The 23221-nt window shown below is 33.6% G+C and overlaps 1 protein-coding gene across 10 annotated transcripts in view; it reads left to right on the forward strand.

Moving 5' to 3' along the window:
- LOC130893243 (CUGBP Elav-like family member 2) overlaps positions 1 to 23221 on the forward strand; it is a 208061-nt gene that overhangs the window by 56654 nt on the left and 128186 nt on the right. For 4 of the 10 annotated variants that reach the window (XR_009059174.1, XR_009059175.1, XM_057799176.1 and 1 more), the window contains exon 1: positions 22401 to 22531. The exons of 2 other annotated variants lie outside the window; for them this stretch is intronic. The gene's annotated coding sequence lies outside the window, so the exon portion shown is untranslated. Of the gene's footprint in view, positions 1 to 22400; positions 22661 to 23221 lie in introns of those variants that run through there. 4 more of the 10 variants (XR_009059173.1, XM_057799175.1, XM_057799171.1 and 1 more) reach the window with 3 other exon arrangements.

Genomic DNA, 23221 nt, shown 5'->3' on the forward strand with positions numbered 1-23221 from the left:
TTTTATTACCAAAATAGGAATAATTGATACAGTTATCGAAAGGGGGATGTTTTAATCGATAAAGCAACCCGATTTTGTTCCAATTTCCAATTAAAAACCCGTGGAAAATATAACACTGCACAACGGCACCCGTTTGAACAATTTTTTTTTCTCGATTTTTCATTCCGATACCACATATTCGGCGAATCTCATTTATTTTCTTATTGATTTGATACGTCGAGATTTAGGCATGCTAAACAAAAAAATATACCTCATCGCACCCGACGGAATTACCCCATTTTGCGTTATTCCCAAAATGACACATTCAAATCGAATATACCCATTTTCGGCTTTTAGGCACGAAACCGTAAAAAAAGTGGCTTCGGTTTTTCTCAAGTCGTTTTTTCTCCTTCGGGAAAACCGACTGGAAAAGCTCCCAACAACAAGTATATTATTCAAATAATGAAGGGGAGTGTCAAGTTTTTCGATAACCTTCTTTTCATAAAAAACGACGCGAAAGATTTTATGCGTCGACTGTTTTTCATTTTTTCCACTAAAAACCTAAAAGAATAAACGAAAATCTTCCAAACAGACATCGAAAAACTTGTCCATAAATACGATATTATGTACTTAGTTTACCTTCAGTCTCTGAAGACGATAATTTGATTATCGAAACGCTCAAAACGGCGCGACTATCGGCGTAGCGATACAGTGTGTTCAGTATGAATATCGCCGACGCTTCCACGAATCCCAATTTAGTATAAATTTGTCTTTTATGCTAAAACGTTCTCTATTTGTTTGAGAAATCTTTGGGCGAGCCAACGCGAGAATATTTCCACGTTGCGTCACGTGGTTTTCTTGATCCGACACGCTCGATGCATTAATCTTGTTGCGGCGAAAATTTACTCTCTAAACATCTCAATTTGTCACGCTTACAGCCATTTTGAGGATTTATATTAAATAGAAAATTATCCGAACCGACTGCGCCACATGTGCTGCTCCTATTTCGAATTTAATTAATAATTAGTAATAACTCGAAATATATACTGCGAAAAAATACGTTTTTATATTTTTTTTTTTTTTTCGTTTGGAAACTTTCCACGATTAATATCATCGATACAAGCTGAAGATGGAGCGGTTTGAGACGCGTAGAATTTCGGTATTTTCCAACAAATAATCATCATCTATTCTAAGGCATAGCTTTCTGAGTTATTTGATCATATTTATTCCACAATAACTCGATCGGATTGAGGTCGGGTGATTGCGATGGCTAAATCTCTAGTTGGGGGAATGCTGGATGCTGGAAGATAAGTTTAGAGGCTGGCCAGATCGTACTATATGTTTTTTTGATATATTTTGCTTTGTCCCTTTCTAAAATACTACAATTTCTATTAGATCTGCCTCCAAAACATCGCCAAAGACCGTTGGATCTGCAGGTAAGGTCGCGGCGCCGGTTTTTTGGGATGATTTTTGAAAAAAGAACAACTGTCAACGATTGGGCGAAGAAATCGATCGAAAATGGCCAAATTCGGTTATGAAGACGGTGTTATTTTCATCAAGATAAAATTTTTGACCGGTGGTGTACGTACGAACTATAAACAAAAACGAGACGGAAAGATAAAACTAAAAGGACACCGAAACTTTTCTCTTTTTTATTTAAGTTGTTGAAGACGTCAAGAAAAACTTTTTAGTACGTCATAATCGTAATCTGTGCTCGTTTAGAGTCGAGTCGGTTAAGGGCTCCCGAGTTACACACTGCCCCCATTTATCACGGCCATATTGAAACACTTTCGGCTGTAGAAAACGTGAATTTTTCGAGTGTCCTTCCGGTTATATGTTGCTCGATTTTTTCTTATTGTTTCGTTGAATTTTTTACAAATATATGTCGCTCCAAACTTTTATTTATCATAATCATTCTATTTGTGAGGTTAAGGACTTACTGAATCGTTTAAATTGTAATATTTAGTAAAAGAAACGGTTTCGGCATCAAATACAATCGATTATTTGATTTATCTAATTAATTATTTTCGAATAAGCGCGTGTATATCAACAATGTACCGGTAAAAGTTTTCGAAACCCGTAGGTAAAGTTTGAGTTTCAAGTAAAACTCAACCTTCGGCTATTGTCCCTTTCTGTTGCTCTCTCTATCTCTGTCTTCGTCTTTCGAAAACAATAACCTCCATTCACAATTGTCACCGGGTCGTTTTGTCTACTTAAAACAAAAGGTCGTAGTCGGCAATGACGAAACATAACGAACTAGTCGGCGGGGTCGGTTTAATTAAGACGGCGTGTGTGCGAGGGAGGCGGGCAGGTTTGAGGTTAGAAAATGCGTCGTAAATTCGTTTTTGTACTCGTAAATCCGGCTCGGTCGGTCGAACAGACATTTCCTGAATTTCCCGAGGAGTTGAAAAAGAAAATACAGGAACGACTCGAAAGAAAATTGTACTTTCCTCGAAATAAAATAAAACAATCGATTTTAGTACGATTAAATAATATATTTGTTAATATCATCGATCTATATTTTTTTAATATTGTACGCAAATTCGTTTTTATTAATACATTTACGATTCGTCAATTTCTCCTGAATACTGACCTGTTCTTTCGAATGGCTGCTTACAATCTTGCGTCACTTTTTACATGGGACAATAATTAAAGAAGAGAAGAAGAAATAGAGCCGTCAGACAATTAGTAGTTCGAAAGAAAAATGGGATGTTGAGAGGTCGACGTAAAAAGATTTATTTAGGTTTGTTTTTTTTTATTTTTTTAAAACGAAAAAAGATGCGGTCATTTTAGTACACCGACTTTCTAATATAGAAATAAGAAAATTCTAATTTTCGCGACAGAAACACAAAGAAAACTCGAAAATTTTGTTTATTTTTCGACGTTTTAGCTCCAAAAACTTTTACGAGGGACGTTCAATAAGTTTGAAACCCTTTTTATAATAAGAATCGTTAAGACATTAACTAGAAAACATCGACTCTTCATTATTGGAAAATCTCTGACCATTTTTACAAATCTGGGAACCTAAAATGATCCCAAGGAAGTAAATCTGGTGAATAGGGTGTATTAGGTAGCAAATCAAAGTTTAATCCATCGATTTTGACCGGTGCGACGACTGATGTTTGAGCTGGTGCATTGTCTTGATGGAAAAAACACCAAATGCTTCGCTTTTTCCTTTTCCAAGATGGTCAGTGGTAATTATCCAAAAAAAAAACCAACGCCACAACTTGCCCTGCAGCTGGAACGATCTTTGCCTTCTTTGGACCCGGTTCCAGTTCATTGTTTCGATTGTTATTTTGTTTTGGATGTGAAATGATGCACCCTAGGTCGATGGAAACATCTCCACGGCGCTTTTTTGCGCACATCTCCAAATTTTCTGTTAATATACGATGTACAGCACTTTTTGGAATGCCTACTATGTCATCTCGACGATTTATTCAACATTTCCGGGAGTCGTCACCTCATTTGATCGACCGCTGAGTCGCCGGTCTCGTCTAAACTTTGCTACCCAATATTTTACTGTTAAAAACGAACAAGAGTAGAACCTCTAGGTCAGGCCAGGTACTTCTGGAACCATCCTGGACAAATAGAGAATTTTCGACGACAAAACACAAACAAAAATTTTTGGTGGATGGTGAAACGCGTCCGCCAATAATCGAACTATTCCATTCCGCTCATCTTCCATTCCTTCTGCTCCTACCTCCTGGAATTATATCTTCCTCTTCATGTTTTTCATTGATTGCAAGCTTTTTATCTTTCACCACCGATCTGGGAAATCCTAGCAGACCCTTTGGAGCAAGAGATTTTGGTCAGGAATCAAATTTTTTGGCACCAACTTCGCACAGACTTTTTCTAACTGTCTCGGCGATCGTCCAGATGCTTATTCGACGATCCGAACGCAAAATTTGTTTGGCAACAGTGACCTGGGCGCTGTTAATCTTCTAGGCCATCACTAAACCATTTCAAAAACACGCGCGCGAGATAGAGAATAGTCCCCATAGACCACGCCATCATTATGATCAATTTATTTAGTTTTTCACAGCATTAATTTCTTTATTGATCGAGTCAAACGCTCGTCAGAAATCTATAAACTAAACAACATTTCATTATCGATATTTTTCGGACAACCGGCGTTTGGAAATTGAAACACCCTGTAGAATCAATACCCCACGTGCTACTCACTCGTTTTTCCGTAAACCTCTTAGCAACAAGACCGCGAAGTAGTTTTCTGGTGAAATATTAATTTTTCAATTGGTTTCCAGGTGAATGGCATTGATATCATTGAATAATTCAGTTGTCGATTCATTTCGTTATTTGTATTGGCAGCACTGTCAATTGGAAACAGATCGATTCCCACTCGGACGTATTTTCCTATTTGTATTGAAAAAAAAAAAAAAAAAAGGATAAGATCGACACAAATTATTTACCGGCGGGTGATCAGTCGATGTTGGGTTGAAACGATGAAAATTCCATAAATTTTCTTCATATATATATATACGAGGGGGTAACCAAAAGTAACCGGAATGGCATTGGCATGGAAGGAGCTTTCGTAGTACTGATTTCTGTCGCCAGTCTGTTAGTAGCTAGTTTTTGATTAAAAATAACGTCGCCCCACGCACCTTGCTCGCCCGAACTGGCTCCGCGCGACTTTTTCTTGTTTCCGAGCTTGAAAAGGAGCGTGAAAGAACGGCGATCGGTTATTTTTCGGTACCCCCTCGTAAAACCGTTTACACGTCAACTATATCGAGCGTTTCAACTTAGTTTTTAAATGAAATAGTCTTTAATAACCGAGAAAAAACAATTTAGAATGAAATGTGCGTTATTTTCGATGGAAAATCGAGAAGTTGTTATACAGGGTGTTCCGTGACTCGAAAATTCTCATTCTTTAGATACAAAAAGGTATTTTCATTTTTCCTTTCAGATATTTCGATGACTTTGTCTGAATTACCTTGATCGGCTAATCCTGGTTGGGTTCGTCCATTTGGGAGGTTCTTACTCAAAATAAACGTACTGATATGACATTGTTACTATCGGAAATCCTTGGAAACGCTTCTATTTCACTTTCTTTTTCCATTATTTTCCGTCTAAATCGATATAACGACCTAGAATCGTGCATCATAAATGATTAATCCACAGGAAGGAATTATCAATATTTTATGGCGTTTTTACGTAATACCCCTCATTTGTCCCATAATGCGGATTATAAATTTTAAATCCCATATGCGTGTCGCCGTAGGATTACGTGAACCTAAATAAATTGTTAAGAAATTGCCGGGCTAACCTGAACATAACATTCACTCGATTTAATCGAGTACATCGAGAAAAATTATTTGTGGAAACGTATAAAGTTCGAAAATGTTAATTTTTTTTTGGTTTACGTCCCGAAATCCACCATAAAACTATTTTTCAAAGATTTATGTCGATTTTAAACATCAATTTTTGTATAAAAAGTTTTGGTACACCCTATAATTTACTGGAAACGAATAATAAACATACAATCGACGTTTATAATCACGAATATATGTTTAAATAAGAATTAGTTCGAAGTATTCGCGCGGCTAGATTATTATAAGCGTTTTCTTAGTGGGATTGTGGCAAAATTAAACATCAAAGTGTACTAATTTTAATATATTGAGAATTGCGGCGTTATTACTGCCCCGATATATATCGATGTCAAAACACTTGACGATATTTCGTGAAAAATTCTTAAATCTGATGGAAACGCTTCAATTTCGCACCGGAAAATCTACATGGTACCAATTTTGTGTCATGGTTCTCAACGGAAAATCCAATGGGAGACGATAATGAATATTTTGTTGATAATGTTTTATTATTTCAGTCACGATACAATATTTTTGTTGTCGTTCGTAATCGTCTTCGACTTATAATGTACAATCGATGTTCCGATTGAATTTTTGTTTTATAACGCTACGAATTGTTGGAAATTGGCCATGAACGACAGTGAATACGAAATGAGTCGGTTATCGAAAAGAATTTTCAACTTTCGAAGTTATTAGTTGCGAGTTTTGTAGCATTTCATTAACTAACTTCCAAATTTGAGAAAATTACAACAAAATCGTCACCTTGAACTATAATTTTTTGAAAAAATCTATTAGAATAAAAAGTTTATCAATAGACGGCGCTAATATATTAAATTTAATAGATTTTCGGTTGGAACTAACCTAAAAAAGACGCGTGCCTACATTTGACAGCTGAAATTTGAATGGTTGAATCGATTGTAGAGAATCGATTTGCCAAATTCGAATGAGTACACGCAATGGACGTCACCACCGACGAAAACATTAAAAGAATCCAAAAAAATAGATTCGGAAGTAAGTTGGCTGAGATCTCGAGGATATTAAATGAAATATGTTTGGATGTGCGAAATATCTGTTGACTGTGGGTGACGCTTTAGCTCAAAATCGATTATTCCGAGCTGAATTTCCTTGTTTCTCCATAGATAAATATTCGTTCGGCGGTCTTCCAAAAATCAACGTTGTTAAACTAAAACTAACAACAAAACTGCTCGTGAAGCAAATATACGCTTCCAAAGTTATTAAAATCAAAACACCCCTAATTATAACATCATATAATTAAAATGAACCAGAATTAATTAACAATTGAAATTTTCACCATTGAGGGCCATAAGCGAGCGGCGAAGCGTCGAGGAATCCGACAAAACTTTTGAAACAATTATGACGTTTCCGAGTATATCAGAACCGGCTTTTGAACTGATATCAAGTTATTCCGGCTATAGGAAAGATTAAAGAAGTCGTAGACATCTCACATGGTTCGGTGGTGACAATTTTGAACGATCCTCTGGTATCAAGAGGCTTCAAAAGCTTTTCGATTCGATTTTAGAGCTACAACTCGAAGTATTGGTTCGATACAGATCAGAAAATCGACTACGAACTTTCAAATGTACACAAAATCCTCGGAGGTGTCCTCTATCCATTTGTGTTTAACCTTTGAACGGAAAACATCTTTCGAGAAGTGGATAGCACATGGACGACCTCCTGGAATAAACAGTCGACTCATGGAAATCAATATCGAGATGAAAAAGTGGAGAAATCCAAATTCAATATCACCAGAAACTGGATAGCAGAATATCTCTTGGTGTGAGGACGCTTTCCACTGTATGGACGATTTTCCATCACTAATTTTCGTAGAAAGTCGTACTGGAACTAATCGGCCGCAGTTAGAATCGACGACGAACTTTCAAATGTACAGAAAATCCTCGGAGGTGTCCTCTATCCATTTGTGTTTAACCTTTAAAGGGAAAACATCTTTCGAGAAGTGGATAGCACATGGACGACCTCCTGGAATAAACAGTCGACTCATGGAAATCAATATCGAGATGAAAAAGTGGAGAAATCCAAATTTAATATCACCAGAAACTGGATAGCAGAATATCTCTTGGTGTGAGGACGCTTTCCACTGTATGGACGATTTTCCATCACTAATTTTCGTAGAAAGTCGTACTGGAACTAATCGGCCGCAGTTAGAATCGACGACGAACTTTCAAATGTACAGAAAATCCTCGGAGGTGTCCTCTATCCATTTGTGTTTAACCTTTAAAGGGAAAACATCTTTCGAGAAGTGGATAGCACATGGACGACCTCCTGGAATAAACAGTCGACTCATGGAAATCAATATCGAGATGAAAAAGTGGAGAAATCCAAATTCAATATCACCAGAAACTGGATAGCGAAATATCTCTTGGTGTGAGGACGCTTTCCACTGTATGGACGATTTTCCATCACTAATTTTCGTAGAAAGTCGTACTGGAACTAATCGGCCGCAGTTAGAATCGACGACGAACTTTCAAATGTACAGAAAATCCTCGGAGGTGTCCTCTATCCATTTCTGTTTAACCTTTAAAGGGAAAACATCTTTCGAGAAGTGGATAGCACATGGACGACCTCCTGGAATAAACAGTCGACTCATGGAAATCAATATCGAGATGAAAAAGTGGAGAAATCCAAATTTAATATCACCAGAAACTGGATAGCAGAATATCTCTTGGTGTGAGGACGCTTTCCACTGTATGGACGATTTTCCATCACTAATTTTCGTCGAATTATGTTTGGAAATTAAAACGACACATATTTCTATTAGTATAACAAGATTTCCATAACTAAAAATTGGCTACTTCTCGACGTTTATAGATATTGTGGAATTTCTAAAGTCGGATCTGTTTGAAGGGTTTAGAATGTTGAAATTAAATCAAGAAGTATTAATTGTAAGAATGAGGAAACGGACCAGCACATCTGCAACCGCCGAATGAATTCGGATTCCGTGGCAATCGTTGAATAATTTCTTTTGGAACTACTTGGATCAACTTAAGGTCTGTGACACTGACTTTTGGTCACCGTACGCCAGCGTTTTGTTGCTGGAAAACTCGAGGAAACCAATCTCAGAAGACGAATCATTCTCCGATACATCAGCTCAAACCGGAACGTTTTCGAACAGTCAAAACATCGATTCGACGTACAGTTTTTGTTTGGCATTCTTTTTTTTCCAAAATTTGCGTGTTTTCGAATCGAAATTTCTATATCAAACGATTCGTCTTTTGTGAAACCTTATCGTTAAGGAAGGAAAAACACGAGATTTTAAGTCATTTCCTTTTTTTTTTTTTTTTTATTTTTCTCTTGTTCCTAATCTCTGCTATCCAGTGCAATTAGCGACGGCGGATAGGAAATATCTTTTCGCCTGTTGCGATTCTAGGGAACGAGGGGATTCAGGTGAATCGTAGATTGATTATCCCGGCGTCGGAACGCTGGTCGTCGAAACGCCGCCGGTAGGTTATGTTATAAGAGATGTCGAAATTAAACGCCGAAACAGGGATGTCTTAGACTCAAGGGGGTCTCAAAACAGGACATAAAGCAGAGACTTTGACAGTTGGTGGGCAGTAGCAGTAAGTTTTAGATAAACTTTGGAAAATGAGACATTGGGACGGTCACGGGGGCGGTTTCTGTCCCTTTTATAACAATTATAGACACACAGTTTTATTTAAACTGCGTTAGAAATTTGGAAAGACATAAAAGATCGTTGAAAAGTCATTAGAAGTTTGGAGTGCGATTTTCTTGAATAAATTCATGTTTTCTGAAGTAACTTTTATTGTTTGATATAGATCTAAGAGAAATAAATATTTTACGTGTTTTAAATTGTTAATGGCGTGCAATAATTTGATTTATTTCGACAAGTGAGTTTGTTAGGTAAAGCTGAAGAAGTTGAAACTTAAAAACGATGTTTCCGTTTCTATTTTCTCGTTTAAAATTGTCGAAAATACATTTAAACGGTTTTAAGTTGATAATAATTTTCAAATCTTTAGACTAAATTTGCTCTAGAATCTAAAGGTGTGCAATAAAAGGCGTGGACGTTTCTGCCGAGACGTAACATTCGATTTGATGTTGTAAATGATTTTGCTTGGCTACAATCGTTGATTCCGGATCACCAAAAGTCTCTCTGGGGCCGCGATTAACTATTTCTACGTCTTTGTATAGATTGACATTTGTATCGATGTCGATACCGCATTGAAACGGATTTAAATAGAAAATTAAAGGTTGGACTATGGAATGGGACTGATAGGCCTGTCGTTAAATATATTTGGCAAGTTTGCATAAATGTTTTTGACAATACGAATTTAATTTTAACGATATTTCGTCAAAAACTATAACGCGAAATAATAAATTGGAACGTATATCTGAAATAAGGGATGATAACGAAAATAATGGAAAACCCCCAAAACGCGTGGGTTGAGAATGATGGAGATTTGTATAAAGGTACAAAAAAAGGGTGAATTGCGATAGAGTGGATGGAATATGGAAGGAAAATGCTTACAAACATGTTATATAATTTGAATAATTTCAAAATTCAACGACAAACTAATGGTACATATCATTTGAAAAATTTCCGAGCATACAACAAGAAATTGAGAAGATTTCCGTTAATTTCTACTGAATTTTATTGCTTTTCGTTTACTTTCTCAAGTTTTCTGTGGTTTTCATGACTCTCCATTAAGTTTTCGCAAATTTCACATCAATTTTTTTCGATTTTGAATGATTTTCATTAGTTTTCCTCAAATTTTCATTATTTTTCGTTTGCTTACTCAAATCTACTTGCAGTTTTCATGGCTTTCCATCGATTTTCTTCCTTCAATATCGATTGACTTTCATCAGTTTTTAATTAATTTTCGCTGTTTCGTTAGATTTTCTGCGGTTTTCATTGCTTTCCATTTATTTTTTTGCAATTTCTCATCAGTATCCGTCGATTTTCATCGATTTTCATTAGTTTTTATTAGTTATCGTTTACTTTCTCAAGTTTTCATGGCTTTCCATCAGTGTTTACTCAATTTTCATTGGTTATCGCTTGCTTTCTTGGGTTTTCTGCGATTTTCATTGCTTTCCAGATATTTTTTTGATATTTCACATCAATTTGCGTCAATATCCATTAATTTTCATCGATTTTCATTAGTTTTTACTAAATTTTCATTAGTTTTCCTTAAATTTTCATTATTTTTCGTTTGCTTACTCAAATTTACTTGCAGTTTCCATGGCTTTCTATCGATTTTCCTCATCAACTTCCTTCAATGTCGATTAATTAATTAATTTTCATCAGTTTTTACTGGATTTTCGCTGTTTCGTTAGATTTTCTGCGGTTTTCACTGCTTTCCATTTATTTTTTTGCTACTTCTCATTATTTTTCGTTAATATCCATTGATTTTCATTAGTTTTTATCAAGTTTTCATTAGTTATCGTTTGTTTACTCAAATTTACTGAAGTTTCCATTGATTTTCTTATGAATTTCCTTCAATATCTCCATTGATTTCCATTTATTTTCATCAGTTTTCGTTTGTTTTCTTGAGTCTTCTGCGGTTTGCATTGCTTTCCATTTATTTTTCTAAAGTTTCTCAACAATTTTCTTCAATATCTAATAAATTTCCATTAGTTTTCACTAATTTTCATTGGATTTTTTTGCTTTTTCAACTTTTCTGCGGTTTTCATTGCTTTCCATTTATTTTTTTGCAATTTCTCATCAGTATCCGTCGATTTTCATCGATTTTCATTAGTTTTCATTAGTTTTCGTTTGCTTTCTCAAGTTTTCATGGCTTTCCACTGATTTTCATTGATTTTCATCAGTGTTTACTCAATTTTCATTGGTTTTCGCTTGCTTTCTTGGGTTTTCTGCGATTTTCATTGCTTTCCAGATATTTTTTTGAAATTTCACATCAATTTGCGTCAATATCCATTAATTTTCATCGATTTTCATTAGTTTTTACTAAATTTTCATTAGTTTTCCTTAAATTTTCATTATTTTTCGTTTGCTTACTCAAATTTACTTGTAGTTTCCATGGCTTTCTATCGATTTTCCTCATCAACTTCCTTCAATGTCGATTAATTAATTAATTTTCATCAGTTTTTACTGGATTTTCGCTGTTTCGTTAGATTTTCTGCGGTTTTCACTGCTTTCCATTTATTTTTTTGCAATTTCTCATCAGTATCCGTCGATTTTCATCGATTTTCATTAGTTTTCATTAGTTTTCGTTTGCTTTCTCAAGTTTTCATGGCTTTCCACTGATTTTCATTGATTTTCATCAGTGTTTACTCAATTTTCATTGGTTTTCGCTTGCTTTATTGGGTTTTCTGCGATTTTCATTGCTTTCCATTTATTTTTTTGCAATTTCACAACAATTTGCGTCAATATCCATCAATTTTCATCGATTTTCATTAGTTTTTACTAAATTTTCATTTGTTTTCTTTTGCTTTCTCGAGTTTATTGCAGTTTCCATGACTTTCCATCGATTTTCCTCATCAATTTCATTCAATATCGATTGATTTTCACCAGTTTTTACTTAATTTTCGCTGTTTCGTTAGATTTTCTGCGGTTTTCACTGCTTTCCATTTATTTTTTTGCTACTTCTCATTATTTTTCGTTAATATCCATTGATTTTCATTAGTTTTTATCAAGTTTTCATTAGTTATCGTTTGTTTACTCAAATTTACTGAAGTTTCCATTGATTTTCTTATGAATTTCCTTCAATATCTCCATTGATTTCCATTTATTTTCATCAGTTTTCGTTTGTTTTCTTGAGTCTTCTGCGGTTTTCATTGCTTTCCATTTAATTTTCTAAAGTTTCTCAACAATTTTCTTCAATATCTAATAAATTTCCATTAGTTTTCACTAATTTTCATTGGATTTTTTTGCTTTTTCAACTTTTATGTGATTTTTATTGCTTTCCATTGATTTTTCTCCAGTTTTTAATCAGTTTTTTTTTCAATATCCACCAATTTTCATTATTGTCTGTTAAATTATCATTTTTTTCAATTGTTTTTGAATTTTGTCGCGGTTCTCATCGTTTTCCATTAATATTTCTACATCAATTTTCTTCATTTCATAAATTTTCACTAAATTTTCAATTTGCTTCTTTGAGTTTTCTGTAGTTCTGTAATTTTTCTTCAAATCCTCTTGAATTACCTCCAAATCCATCGATTTTCATTAATTTTTACTAAATTTTCATTGAATTTCCTTCGGTTTCTTAGATTTTCCGCGATTTCCATCGCTTTTTCTCAATCTGTTTCCAATTTCTAATCAGTTCGCTTCAATATCAATTCACTTTAATCGATTTTCATCACTTTCTTGAATTTCCCGCGGTTTTCTTTGCTTTCCATGAATTTTCCTCAACTTTCTTCAATAACCATTGATTTCGATTCCGTATCTCATCAATTTCCATCGATATCTTTCGCTTAAAAACAAAAACTCCGATACATTTTGAAAATTAGAATTAATAAGTAAACTTTACAAAGAAAAGCACAAAAAAAACGTTATAATCGGATCCAGTAGCTTATATTAGATCTGAAGCGAATTAATGATGAAAGGACGCCTCAGAAAAAGATTGTTAGATAAGACAAAAAGAGAAAGAAAGTTAAAAATTAACGAAAAAAAAAACAAAATTTCGAGGTTATGTTCACTATTTATCTATTTATGAACTCAATTCTTGTCGTTTGTTTTCTTTTCTATTCCGAGTACTTATTTTAAACTTTGTACGATACGTTGTGTATGCAATATACATAAAACGCCCACATACTTTGTCATATATATATATATATATATCATAAGACAGACCTAATGAACTTGATTCTGTACCTTAATGGAATTATCTTAGCTCGGCCAACGTTATACCAACGGGATAGAGACCACACAAAGGGGGATAAATCCTTGCTTTATTATCTAACATAAATGCAACAGTAGTTCAGGATCCGTAGGTAAATGTATGTACCGTATACCCAAGATTGTAATGAAACCGGGAATATTTCATAGCTACATCGAAAAGTATGTTTCGTTATAGGAATTAGGCGATTTATAAATATTCGTATTTGTTTCCGATAGATGTTTATCTAAAAATAGTGATCGTAGAAACAATTTTGTGTGCATTACGAACAGAATCTTATATCTTTGACGATATTCATACCGATTATTAAAATCTAATACCTGTTTTATACTAAATTTTCCCACCGACAAACCTTCTCCAGTGAAAAAATCCTCGTCGGTATTATTCATATTCATTCTTTGATTACTAAAATATAGAGTGGGTTGTAAGGGATTGGAGCTACTGAATTTTATTGCTTTTCGTGTATTTTCTCAAGTTTTCTGTGGTTTTCATGACTTTCCATTAAGTTTTCGCCAATTTCTCACCAATTTTTTTCGATTTCGAATGATTTTCATCGATTTTCATTAGTTTTGGTTTCCGTTTTCAAATTTACTGCGGTTTCCATGGCTTTCCATTGATTTTCATCATCAATATCAATTGATTTTTATTTATTTACAAAAGTTTTCAATTAATTTTCGTTGGTGGTCGTTTGCTTTCTTGAGTTTTTTGCAGTATTCATTGCTTTCCAGAAATTTTTTTGAAATTTTACAACAATTTGCGTCAATATCTATTGATTTTCATTACTTTTTACTAAGTTTTCATCAGTTTTCGTTTGCTTGCTCAAATCTACTTGCAGTTTCCATGACTTTCCATCGATTTTCCTCATGAATTTCATTCAATATCGATTAATTTTCATCAGTTTTTACTGGATTTTTGCTGTTTCGTTAGATTTTCTGCGGTTTTCACTGCTTTCCATTTATTTTTTTGCAATTTCTCATCAATTTTTGTCAATATCCATTGATTTTCAATGATTTCCATTAGTTTTCATTAGTTTCTGTTTAATTTCTCAAGTTTATTGCAGTTTTCATGACTTTCCATTGATTTTCCTCAACAATATCCATTGATTTTTTTTATTTTCATCAGTTTTCGTTTAATTTCTCAAGTTTATTGCAGTTTCCATGGCTTTCCATTGATTTTCCTCAACGATATTCATTGATTTTCTTGTATTTTCTTCGGTTTTTACTCAATTTTCGTTGGTTTTCGCTTGATTTCTTGGGTTTTCTACGATTTTCATTACTTTCCATTTATTTTTTTGCAACTTCTCATTAATTTTCGTTCATATCCATTGATTTTCATCGATTTTCAATAGTTTTCATTGGTTTTCGTTTAATTTCTCAAATTTACTTGCAGTTTTCATGACATTCCATCGATTTTCCTCATCAATTCCCTTCAATATCGATTGATTTTAAAGTTTTCTGTGGTTTTCATGACTTTCCATTGAGTTTTCATCAATTTCTCAACAATTTGCTTCAATTTCAAATTATTTTCATCGAATTTCATTAGTTTTCCTTGAATTTTCATTATTTTCGTTTGCTTTTTCACATTTACTGCAGTTTCCATGGCTTTCCATTGATTTTTTATCATTAATTTCCTCCAATATCAATTGATTTTTATTTATTTACAAAAGTTTTTAATTAATTTTCATTGGTTTTCGTTTGCTTTCACAAGTTTTCTGCAGTTTTCATGACTTTCCGTTAAGTTTTTACCAATTTCTCGTCAATTTTCTTCAATTTCGAATGATTTTCAATAGTTTTCATCAGTTTTCGTTTAATTTCTCAAGTTTATTGTAGTTTCCATGGCTTTCCATTGATTTTCCTCAACAATATCCATTGATTTTCTTTTATTTTCTTCGGTTTTTACTCAATTTTCGTTGGTTTTCGCTTGCTTTCTTGGGTTTTCTGCGATTTTCATTGCTTTCTATTTATTATTTTGCAATTTCTCATCAATTTTCATCAATATCCATTGATTTTCATTAGTTTTTATCAAGTACCCATTAGTTTTCGATTTCTTACTCAAATTTACTGGGGTTTCGATAGCTTTCCATCGATTTTCCTCATCAATTCCCTTCAATATCGATTGATTTTCAAGTTTTCTGTAGTTTTCTGTAGTTTTCATGACTTTCCATTGAGTTTTCATCAATTTCTCATCAATTTTCTTCAATTTTTATTTATTTTCATCAGTTTTTCCTTAATTTTTGTCCCTATTCAAGCCACTTTTACAGCACTTTCAATACATCCAATAATTTCGAATTAACTATGTGCTATTTAAACCTGACATCAACGGATCTCTTAGTCTGTCCAATATACACATATACCAAATTTGGTATTTTATCCTTAATAATTATATAGTTGGATTTATAAACCAATTTTAAACCTATTCTACTAAATTCTTCCTTCCAATCCTACAAGATTTGAAGATATCAGAGCAAATTTTTGATGTTTTTTCAGTAGTTTTTCCCGCTAGAATTAATTTCCGCCGGAGAAGGTTTATTGGTGGGAGAATTTAGTATAAAACAGGTATTAGATTTTAGTTCGTTATGGAAACGCTCGTCAACAGATTAAACAGCGTATTCAGTCTGTTGACAGGTATCAAAATGTCGTCTCGTTCACCATTGACAACTGCCAAACGAATACTAAACAAGATGGCGTCTTCTAACTTGAAATATATGCCGCCATCTCTAGGTCATGCCAAGTACTTCTGGAACCATCCTCGTATGTTAAAAATTCAAATTCCACATGGAAAAATATTAAATTATCGTTTTTTCCTGTATAATAAATAATTATCCGTTATATTTATCTTTTGAATTGAACGTGTACAAGTCTATTTAATTACCATTTCATTCAATTTTAGAACAGAACTTCCTGCATTGTGCGTGATTCTTCGACAAAGGATAACAATGTCCTATATAGTCCTTCTTACAAAGAAACGTATCCTTCCGATCCACTGGAGTGGTTACACTATTAGCAATACAGTGGCGGGAAATAATTTTTTTTCAAATATTTCAAATCATTTCTTTGAATCATTTTTCGACAAAGCAGCACCATTGAAACCAACCAACAGCACATCCTTGGAGGTTTAATCGTTCCAATAGTGGAGGTTTGATTATCCTTTGGTCCTGCTGAAGATCGAAACGTCGAGCGATAAAAAACGAATTTATCTGAGTAAGGATAATCCCGTTTTGTATTTCGTAGAATTTCGTCAACGTCGTCGGTCTAAAAATTAATTTTATTGTGTTGGTTAACGAGCAGCCTTTTCGTACGTCACTGGAATAGGGATTCACACGCCCCGACAAAAGAACATCGGGAGAGAACAAAAGCATTCTAGATCACCAGAATACACATACTCGACATTTTCCAGCTACCTCAGTTCATCCATTGTTTGTAGATACCATAATACGCCGAGGTGTTAATGAAAGGACGAAAATTATCAAAAATAGAGAAGAAGAGTTATTTGTTAGTTAGCAGTGTTGTTGGATAATTGGAATGAATGCTGAATGACAGATATAATGAGATTATAATGAAACCACAGGAATATTTCATAGCTACATCGAAAAGTATGTTTCGATATACAAATTACGCGATTCATAAATATTGTGATCGTAGAAATAATTTTGTGTGCATTACGAACAGAATTTTACATCTATTGGAATTTCCGGAATCGTTGATGATATTCATACCGATTATTAAAACCTAATGACTGTTTTATACTAAATTTTCCCATCGACAAACCTTCTCCCGTGAAAAAATCCTCGTCGGTATTATTCATATACATTCTTTGATTACTAAAATATAGAGTGGGTTGTAAGGGATTGGAGCTACTGAATTTTATTGCTTTTCGTTTACTTTCTCAAATTTTCTGTAGTTTTCATGACTTTCCATTAAGTTTTCGCCAATTTCTCATCATTTTTTTTCAATTTCGAATGATTTTCATCGATTTTCATTAGTTTTCCTTAAATTTTCATTATTTTTCGTTTGCTTACTCAAATTTACTTGCAGTTTTCATGGCTTTCCATCGATTTTCCTCATCAATTCCCTTCAATATCAATTGATTTTCAAGTTTTCTGTGGTTTTCATGATTTTCCATTAAGTTTTCGCCAATTTCTCATCATTTTTTTTCGATTTCGAATGATTTTCATCGATTTTCATTAGTTTTCCTTAAATTTTCATTATTTTTCGTTTGCTTACTCAAATTTACTTGCAGTTTTCATGGCTTTCCATCGATTTTCCTCATCAATTCCCTTCAATATCGATTGATTTTCAAGTTTTCTGTGGTTTTCATGATTTTCCATTAAGTTTTCGCCAATTTCTCATCATTTTTTTTTCGATTTCGAATGATTTTCATCGATTTTCATTAGTTTTCCTTAAATTTTCATTATTTTTCGTTTGCTTACTCAAATTTACTTGCAGTTTTCATGGCTTTCCATCGATTTTCCTCATCAATTCCCTTCAATATCGATTGATTTTCAAGTTTTCTGTGGTTTTCATGATTTTCCATTGAGTTTTCGCCAATTTCTCATCATTTTTTTTCGATTTCGAATGATTTTCATCGATTTTCATTAGTTTTCCTTAAATTTTCATTATTTTTCGTTTGCTTACTCAGATTTACTTGCAGTTTTCATGGCTTTCCATCGATTTTCCTCATCAATTCCCTTCAATATCAATTGATTTTCAAGTTTTCTGTGGTTTTCATGATTTTCCATTAAGTTTTCGCCAATTTCTCATCATTTTTTTTCGATTTCGAATGATTTTCATCGATTTTCATTAGTTTTCCTTAAATTTTCATTATTTTTCGTTTGCTTACTCAAATTTACTTGCAGTTTTCATGGCTTTCCATCGATTTTCCTCATCAATTCCCTTCAATATCGATTGATTTTCAAGTTTTCTGTGGTTTTCATGATTTTCCATTGAGTTTTCGCCAATTTCTCATCATTTTTTTTCGATTTCGAATGATTTTCATCGATTTTCATTAGTTTTCCTTAAATTTTCATTATTTTTCGTTTGCTTACTCAGATTTACTTGCAGTTTTCATGGCTTTCCATCGATTTTCCTCATCAATTCCCTTCAATATCGATTGATTTTCAAGTTTTCTGTGGTTTTCATGATTTTCCATTGAGTTTTCGCCAATTTCTCATCAATTTTTTTCGATTTCGAATTATTTTCATCGATTTTCATTAGTTTTCCTCAAATTTTCATTATTTTTCGTTTGCTTACTCAAATTTACTTGCAGTTTTCATGGCTTTCCATTAATTTTTATCATCAATTTCCTTCAATATCAATTGATTTTTATTTATTTACAAAAGTTTTCGATTAATTTTCGTTGGTTTTCGCTTGCTTTCTTAAGTTTTTTGCAGTATTCATTGCTTTTTTATGAAATTTCACAACAATTTGCGTCAATATCCATTGATTTTCATTAGTTTTGGTTTAATTTTTTAAGTTTATTGCAGTTTTCATGACTTTCCATTGATTTTCCTCAACAATATCCATTGATTTTCATCGATTTTCATTAGTTTTCGTTCAATTTCTCAAGTTTATTGCAGTTTTCATGACTTTCCATTGATTTTCCTCAACAATATCCATTGATTTTCATCGATTTTCATTAGTTTTCGTTTAATTTCTCAAGTTTATTGCAGTTTTCATGACTTTCCATTGATTTTCCTCAACAATATCCATTGATTTTCATCGATTTTCATTAGTTTTCGTTCAATTTCTCAAGTTTTTTGCAGTTTTCATGACTTTCCATTGATTTTCCTCAACAATATCGATAGATTTTCATCGATTTTCATTAGTTTTCGTTTAATTTCTTGTTGGATAATTGGTATGAATGTTGAATGACAGATATTTTCAGAGTTATTGGGGAGAAAAAAAAGGGATGTTATTCAAATTCGATGTGGCGCTAATAAAATATTGAAACAAACAGCAATTTTGGTATCACGAATAATTTAACAACTCCAAATATAAATAGATCGATCAATGTACGTCTAAATATGAAAATTTATCCACGCAGGAACGGCCTAAGGAACTATTTAATAGATAATTCACGTTAGATAGACATAAGGATCAATTAAGAATTTTTTAAGCGAATCGAGTCGGATTTTTGCATCAATTTATCCACTAATACGCATCTAATTCCTAATCTAATAATTGTTTGGTTAGAAAATTATGTATGGAAAATAAAAAATGATTTATTATTGAATTTTCGAGATTTTAAATATTCATCTCGACGGCTTCGGCTACATCCCTCAAAATGAAACTTCCCTCGAGATCAGAATAAATATTTAACGATAAAGAATTCACAGGGTAAATATTTTAAACGTAACGAAATCTTTAGTAGATTTCAACTCTGTTCCAACACGTTCCGAGGACCACTATCCTTATATTTCCGGAACAAAGTACAAACAAAGCTTTCGAACTTCCTTCCGGAGTTTTCGCGCTCCGCAATTGTTTTAAATTATGAGGGCGGATGGCGAAACCTCATCGAAAGACGTTAAAACGAAAATTCGTCGTTAAAAAATTATTTTAAAGGTATAAAGGTAACGCATTTTTTAATTAAATCAGTACCTTAATTACGTAGGTAACGCGTATCAAGACAGATTAATGAAAATCTTCAAGACAGAATTTCCTTTCTGTGTTGACCTGGGGGACCATTTGTGTAGCAATATTATTTCAAACTCCCTTCCGGGATCGCTTCCGGTTACGAGAAAATTACGACAGAGTAAAATATTTCGAGCTGAAAGATAAACAAAGTTGGACATTGCTTTTAAAAGATCCTTAAATTAGAAGGAAAATCGAAGCTTCTAATTACTCCGAAACAACTGAATTTTTTACTGTACCTCGTTCGAACTATAGATGGCGGTAGTTGCTTGAAAAGTACCACAATCTATACGGTATAAGTTTGAAGACACCACGTTGATCAGTATTTGTTTGCAAAACAATCGATTGGGAAGGAAGAATCGTCTCCAAAGAAGACAAAGATCGTTCCATCTGCAAGTGTCGGTTTTTTGGGTGCATTAGGTAGTAATTCAAAGTTTAATCCATCGATTTTGACCGGTGCAACGAGTGATGTTTGAGCTGGTGCATTGTCTTGATGGAAAAAACACCAAATGCTTCGCTTTCTCCTTTTCCAAGATAGTCAGTGGAAATAATCCCGAAAAAACCGACGCCACGACCTTTCCTGAAGCTAGAACGAACGTTGCTTGTTTGGTTTGGGGTATTTTTCAACCAGCTAACGCCATTTATAGGCCAGACCATCTCCATACTAGACTGCAACGAAATAACAACAAAATCAAGTTCTGTTGAATGGTGTTCATCGTCGACAACCTTTTTGAACATCTTCTGAAGCAAATTAGAATCGAGGATCTTCTAAAATTTTCATATATTATGTTGGAAAAGGAAAAACTATCAACGGGGAGTATTTGCGACGTTTCAGCAAAGAAATCGAGCAAAACCGACGATTCTCGATGACTCTCTTTTATTAAACGAGATTCTGGTCAACCTATAATTAAAAAAATCGTTTTGCTAACAATACACCCCTAGCAGGCGGTTTTTTTTTCAACTCGATATGGCAATCAACCTAATGAAGTGATAATTTAAACGGTAAAACATAAACGTCATAACTAGGGACACGCTTCAACGGCATTCATGCGTTAATGTGTTCACACGTCGCTAGTTAACTCATTAACTTCATAGCGTAGCGGGAGAAAAAAAAGGAATTCATTAAAAAACAAACCACTGAGTTTATATTCAATTGGACAAGAAACCCGCGCGGGGATTCGTAAAGAAATATTGATCGAACCAAGATGAACGGACTATAGATTATTATCCAACTTATTTTCCAGTTAAAACTATTCGTTTATTAACAAATTTCAATTTCGACATCTTAAAAGATCCGAAGAAAACTTTTATTTCCGCCACGGGGAAAATTTAAGATCTCGGAGTAGATCCATACGAGGAAACTGTTGAATCTCTTCTTGGTTGTGAAAGATCCAGCTATGTGAAGGTTAATCCTTTATTAGAAACTCAATTTGAAGCTTTTTCTTTATATCAAGATCTTCCACTTTGAAATAATCACATAAATAAGTCAACAGTAGATCTGGTAGAAATTGTAGATGATGATGAAGAAAGAAATATTGATCGAACCAAGATGAACGGACTATAGATTATTATCCAACTTATTTTCCAGTTAAAACTATTCGTTTATTAACAAATTTCAAGTTCGACATCTTAAAAGATCCGAAGAAAACTTTTATTTCCGCCACCGGGAAAATTTAAGATCTCGGAGTAGATCCATACGAGGAAACTGTTGAAGATCCAGCTATGTGAAGGTTAATCCTTTATGAGAAACTCAATTTGAAGCTTTTTCTTTATATCAATCACATAATCTATTGAATTGAGCTTTGCGATCCGTGTGAATCACCTCAAGGTTATCAACAGTTTGTTGATAGAGTTTGAAAGGTTCTAGTCCAAGGCGACAAACTAAAATGCGCGTTAGAATCCTTAAAAGCTCCTTATGAAAGCTTCCTTTAAGACAAGGAAGTCCGGAAAAGCCAGACATATGGTTAGATGACTCAATAAGTATCCATGGGTCAACACCAACAGAACTCAAAGCAGGAATAGATTCTGTTACCAACGAAAAACTCTTCCAGATTTGAAGATAATCAAATAATGTTGGTGATTGTCATAAAGTACTTTAAGAAGATGCTCAATGTCCAAGACGTAAAATTGAGAAGCAAATTTTTCGACTACTTTTTCCTCCGGAGTATTAACGTAAAATATGTAGTCCAATTAATGAATTTTTCCTTGTTCGGTTCGACCAGAATCGATTTCCATAGAATTAATAAATAAGGAAGTTGCCTTTTGGATAATGTCGATGTTTATCGAGCGATTGTAGTACGAAAAGTCATTATTTGACTGCATTTGGTTGAATTAATGACGGAACGTTAACGAAAGTATCAAATTTGTATGGTTAGATTCGATATTTTGTTCCGATTGTACCGGCAACTTGTCGAGAAAAGTCGTTAATAGTATTTCGGGAAAAGGTTTCGATATTTTCCGAGTGCGTACATTAAAAATCGACTCCTCGATACCTGAAGACGTCCGATATGAATCTAAACTGTCCCGTGGACGGAACTCGAAAGAAAAGTTGGACGCAAGCGCCGTGTTCTCGTCCATTTCCATGACACACCGTCGCGACGTCCTGCTGCTATATAGGAGAAATTACGGGCAACAGTACACCAGCGTTGGGCGACACGAAACGACGCCCGATATTCTTATAAAAACGACGTCGCGTAAATCTTTTGTTTTGATTTCTGTAGCGATGCATCCGTTATGTTTGTTTAATGAAAAGGTGTGAAAAAAGTGCGGAATATTTTATGTAAAGTGATCTTATCAGTGTGGGATGGTCTAATTTTAAACGTAGAACCGTCGATTCTAGATATTCCCGGCTCTTAATTATTTTCCTACCAAAAAAAAAAATGTTATTTTTGAGTTTATATCGTATATATTGACATTTTTTGTTGAAAATTTTCATTATTTTTCGAGATATATTTTTAATCGTTTCAAATTTTCAAAACAGACGAAAAAAATTCACTTTTTTTTTGGAAAATTTTGAAATTTTCGTATAAACAATCTTGTTTCTAGATACTCGAAGTTTTTAAAGATTTTTGTGGAGTTTTTTTCAGTGGTAAACGATAAAACCGATTCACTTGTTGAATCGTTTTGAAGATTCTAATGGAATTTTTTGTTTCGATACGGATCCAAAGATCTCTTAAAACCGTCTTTACATTTGAGAAAATTACGCGTCCTAAGTACAACTCTGTACGGTTTTACATTGCATCTAAGTCTGTATATAAACAGATTATTATAATGAAGCAGTTTTCGCTTAAGAAACAGAGAGGACAACAAATATGGAAACGGAATAAGATAAATTCGACATTTTTCGAAAAATTTTTAAATCGCACAACAATAATTTTCATTTTTTTCGTTTCTCAAAAAGTTTCCCTCTTTTAATTTTACTTCTGTAGTATCATTATCAATT

This window comes from Diorhabda carinulata, chromosome 4, assembly GCF_026250575.1.
Source record: "Diorhabda carinulata isolate Delta chromosome 4, icDioCari1.1, whole genome shotgun sequence".
NCBI lineage: Eukaryota > Metazoa > Arthropoda > Insecta > Coleoptera > Chrysomelidae > Diorhabda > Diorhabda carinulata.